This window comes from Choloepus didactylus, chromosome 9, assembly GCF_015220235.1.
Source record: "Choloepus didactylus isolate mChoDid1 chromosome 9, mChoDid1.pri, whole genome shotgun sequence".
NCBI lineage: Eukaryota > Metazoa > Chordata > Mammalia > Pilosa > Megalonychidae > Choloepus > Choloepus didactylus.
Window position 1 is genome coordinate 134,116,154 of NC_051315.1, and position 5,277 is coordinate 134,121,430.

A 5,277-nucleotide genomic window follows, 5' to 3' on the forward strand; every position below is an offset into this window, starting at 1 on the left:
GGGGCACGAGGGAGGGGACTTAGGGGTCACAGCTCTGCCTGGGGCCAATTGGGGCCAGCGGGACACCCAGTGACCAGGCCAGGCCTCCCTCTGAGCCCAGGGGTCAGTGCTGTGCTTGGGGCCGTGGCTTGGCGTCCAGGGTCGGGAGGACACGTGTCCATGGGGGGTCAGCCCGCTGCCACCCAGCCTAGTCCCCCCCCCACCCCCATCAGGAAGGGCGAGGCCGGCTGGGACGTGTCGGACCCGGGTGTGGGGTCGGGGAGGGGGCTGTGCAGGGGCCTCCCCAGGCTCCGCCTCTCACTGCAGGGCCAGGGTCAGTCTTGGTCCCAGGGACTGAAGGAATGGAAACCCCAGCCCTGCGTTCTGGAAATCCCCCGAGCTTGTCTCTGGTTCAGCTTTGCCCTTTCAATCTCCCTGTAAACAAGGAACACCCCCAGGTGCCTGTCTGTGCTCCCCCCGCCAACCCCTCAGCCATCCGGGAAGGTGGGGGTGGGGAGCCCTGGAATCAGCTGCAGGAGCCACCGGCTGCTGCCTATCATCCTGGACCCCGAGAGAGACCCCACTGCTGTCCCAGCCCTGCCCAGTGACCCCCACGGGCCCTCCCAGCCAGGACAGACGCCCACAGCCCGAACGGCACCCACACCCCTCCAACCCCTCCCTGCACGGCCGACTACACCCACCCACCCACGTTCGACCCCCCAACAGAACCCTCCACTGTGCCTCCTCCCACCACCGGTGATCACCCCAAGGGAGATGGGGTCCCTGGGCTTCTCCCCGCCTTCCCTGGAGTTGGAGGTTCGTGACCCCCAGGGGCGGGCAGGGGTCAGAGCCCAGTGGCCCCGGCCGACCCCACGGGGTCTGATGGGGTGTCAAGGGGTGTCAGGCCTGGAAGCAGCCCTGGGTGACTGCACTGGGAGCCGGCCAGGGGGTCATCCTCCAGTGGACCCTCCCCACCGCCCCTGGGCCGTGCACCCCCTGAGGTTCCGCCCCCTCCTGGGACCCCAGATGTCCTCCTGGGGGGGCACAACCACCTGCTCACTCCCCAGAGGCCGCCCCACCACAGGTCAGAGCCTCAGTGAAGAATGTGTCTTCTTGGCGGTGACCAGCCTCGGAGGAGGACACTTCACCCAGAGCCAAGCAGAGGGCGCAGCGGGGGCTGCAGGGCGGGCGCAGGCCCCGAAGGAAGCAGACGTGCGTCCGGTTTCCTCCGAAAGCTCCTGACCCCGCCACGGAGGGGACAATAGTCGGAAGTGTGCTGGGAGCCCACCCTGCACACAGCACCCTCGGGGGCAGGGAAGGGTCCCGGTGCCTCCTCAGAGCCCACCCCCTTGGGCACCAGGGAGGGCCACCCCCACCGGCCCCTAAGGTGCCTGAGAACCCGCCTCACCACCAGCCCGGGACCCACAGATTGACTTGAGGTCTTTCCATGTCCCCCAAGTTTACCAGGGAAGGGGGACCCCACAACTGCAGAGCTGCTGTGCCCTCCTGCCTGAAGGTGGACCTCTGGGTGCAGGTGTCAGCCCTTGAGAAGGGGCCAGTGGGGTTCCAGGGCCACAGTGCCCACCAACGGTGTGGTCCTCTGCCCTGAGCTGGGGACCGAGGCTAACAGGACGATGGGCCCCCGAGGTGATGCCGTCCACAGACCCAGGGCCCTGGATGGGGCCAGCTCAGGGCTTTGGGGGATCCTGGGGTGCTGCGCCACTCCCCTGGGGACCTTCCCCCTCCTCACTGAAGCCCCAAGGGGGCCTCAGAGGATGGGGTAGCCGCGGGTCTGGGGGCTGCCTTCCCACAGGATGACGCTGTGGGGGAGCTGGAGTTGGAGGGAACCTGGGACCTTTTCAGGGAAGACGGGGGCCCCAGAGCTGGAAGGGCAGGCACCGGGGTGGGGCACTAGGGGCCAGGATGGGCCTCAGCACCAAACATCTGAGCGGAGCAGCCTGAGGGCAGGAGGCTGTGCCCACTGGACTTGGGCCCTGGAGAGCCCCCGAGAGCCCCAGAGAGCCCTGGGGAGCCCCGGAGAGCCCTGGGGAGCCTGTCCAGATAGCAGGGGGCTGGGGCGAGGCCCCATCCCGGCTGTACTGGGGGGCCCACGGCCCTGTGGACCTGCACTCCCGGGGTGCCCTCCACCAGTGGAGCATCCCATGCTGGTGCCCCCCATACCAGGTCAGGGACCCCACCCCAGACAACAAGGCACAGCCAAGCTGTGACCAAGGACCATTTATTGCCCCAGTCCCCAGCTGGGCCCACCGAGGCACACCCAGGAGGTGGGCCTGGCCAGCCCTCAGAGGGCAGACGACCCCTCCTGGAGGGGGTACCCGTGTCCCCCTCATGGTCCCGAAGCCCACGTCATGCTCAGTGCCCGCCGGGCAGCTGCACCACCATGAGGAGGGTGGACTTGTTCCTGATCTGATAGAACTCGAGGGTGTTTTTCTCCTCCAGAAGTTGGCTGGCAAACATCAGCGTGAAGTCCTTTGACTCTGTGGTGGGAGGGACGAGGGTCAGCCACGTCCAGGTCCCTGGACCTTGGGGTGGGGGTGACAGCCTGGTCTCGGTCCCCAGATGATGGGGTGAGGGTCAGCCTGGGTTTTGGTCTCTGGACGAAGGGGATGGGGGGCTTCCGGCTGCAGGAGGGAAGGGGGCACAGCATCTTCCCCAAGAGAGTTGAGGGTCGGGGCCGCCCAGCACCTCCTTGGAGCGTTGGTCAGCCTGAGTGCAGCGCCCCCCGCAGCCTGCACCCGACACTGCAGGGGCCCAGCCACGTCCCACTCGCCTTTGGGGGCACAGGGAGACGGAGGAGAGAAGCAGGAGGGGGGAGACTCCGGAAAGGGGGACACAGGGTCTCAGGGGGATTCAGACCAGGAAAGCAGCCTCTGGCCGAGAGCGAGCCCCACCTGGCCATGGACCCCAGATCGAGGGCTCGCAGGAAGGAGGACCCCCAGGAAGAGGACCCCCAGGAAGGAGGAACCCCCAGGAAGGAGGACCCCCAGGAAGAGGACCCCCAGGAAGGAGGACCCCCAGGAAGAGGACCCCCAGGAAGAGGACCCCAGGAAGCGGGACCCCCAGGAAGGAGGACTCCCAGGAAGGAGGAACCCCCAGGAAGAGGACCCCCAGCTCCCCAGAGGCTTCAGGCCGTCCGGAAGCCCTGGATGTGGACCCAGGACGCTCCCTGCACCCTCGGCCCCTCCCTGCTCACCTGACTTGAGCACCTTCCGGGCCACCAGCACCATGAGCTGGCTGACCTTCGTCTGCTTGAACATCTCCTCCGAGGCGGCCACGTCCACCACCACGTCCCGGCTCCGGAAGCCGTGCACCACCACCTGGTAGACCATCTTCCCCTGTGACCGCCGGACGGACAGACGGACAGCCACACGGGGCCGCCGGGTGCTTGGCTGCTCTGGGGCAGGGAGCCGCTGCCTCTGGGCTCTGGCCCGGGTGGGGCGGCTGAGCCGGAAGTGGGGGTGCAGGGGGGCAGGGCCCTTCCTGTCTCAGACATTCCCTTTCAGTTTCCTTTCCCAGGGCAAATCCCTGCCCTGGGCCCTGGGAAATTCCAGGCTCCCCCCAGGCTCCCGAGAAATGCTCGGTGTGTGTGTGTGTGTGTGTGTGTGTGTGTGTGTGTGTGTGTCCCTGCGTGTGTCCCTGTGTGTCCCTGCGTGTGTCCCCGTGTGTCCCTGTGTGTCCCTGCATGTGTCCCTCTGTGTCTGTCTCTGTGTATGTGTCCCTGTCTGTCCCTGCATGTGTCCATGTGTCTGTCCCTGTGTACTTGTACCCCTGCGTGTGTGTCCCTGTGTGTGTGTGTCCCTGTGTCCAGCCGCCCCCTGGTCTCCATGGCCCCCGTGGGAGCCCCCATGCAGGCAGGGGTGTGCACGTGGCCAGGAGCACGGGGCGCCCAGCCTCCACCCCCCCTCGGGGTGCTCCAGGCGACAGGGTGGAGGTGGGGGTGGGGAAGCCCCTTCTCCACAGCCAAGACTCTAAGATGTGACCCAGGACTCCCGGTTCAGGCCCCGGTCCCAGCCCCGGATTCAAATCCCTCTCCCCACGGTGGCGCCTCGGGCGTCCTTTTCACTGCTCGGTGGGTCCCACTCTGCTCTGGCCACACTTCTGAGGACGGTTCCCCATGAGCTCGGCCCCCACCCCAAACAGCCCCGAGGGAGCGAGCCACGGCCCTGGCCTCAGTCCGGGGGTCTGAGCACACATGCGTGTGCAACATAAACAATGCAACCACACACCCTCATGTGCAATTAAATACACACACATGCCATTCACGTTCCCACATATTCACACACATGCACACTTGTGCACACACACACGCATCTTGCGGGAGGCAGAGCAGGCCGGGGCCCAGCAGGAGGGTGGGTGCCCCCGGCCTCAGCCCAGCCCCAAGCCTCTTGCTCCGGTTGTGTCCTCCTGGCCTGGCACACTTGGGAGAGGCCTTTGGAGCCGGGGTCGGACTTGTGGAAAGTGACACCCCAGGGCGGGGCGGGGGCAGGGGTGGAGGGTCCCCGTCCCACAGGCCCCCGAGAGGAGGCGGGGCAGCTGTATTCTGGAGCCCCTCTGGCTGCCGCCCCCAGACCCTCCCAGCCCCCCACCCCCTCACAGGGGGACACAGACTGCAGGGCCCTGTGCTGAGATGAGAGGGACCGGCGTGGGCCAGGTCCCCAGGGATGTGCTTGTGACACTGGACCCCACCCAGGGCCCCGAGATGGCAGGGACATGATTTTCATGGGGAGGTGGGCAGAACCGTCCCCTAATCCAGAAGGGGCAGGCCCTGCCCCCTGGGCCATTGTAACTGGAGCAGTTAGGACAGATGGCTCCGGGAGGCCGGCAGGTGGGGAGGGGCTGGGCCGAGGATCTGCCTTCTACCTGCACCCTGCGCACCTGGGCAAGTGGGCGGGGCCGGGCCCTCCCCAGCTCTGGGCTCCGCCAAACCTTCCTCTTCCCCCAGGCCCAGCCCCGCGCCCTCAGTCCCCAGATGCCCCTGGAGGTTTCTGAGGGGCAGAGCCCAGGGCCAGAGGTCAGAGGCCAGAGCCCCTAACAGGGACCCCGCAGTGCCCGCCTCGCCCAGCCTCGAGGAGGTGATGGTTCGAGTCCAGCCCCGGCCTGCGATTCTCGGGAGGTCATTTACCTGGACCTGTGTCTGCAGGTCAGTCCTGCCCCACGGAAACCTACACACCCATGTACACTGAGATCTCTCTGTCTGTGCGTCCACTGTTTACATAACTGTGTGTCCATGTATTTTTTTTTGCTAAAGCTGACAAAATGCAATATACCAGAAGAAGG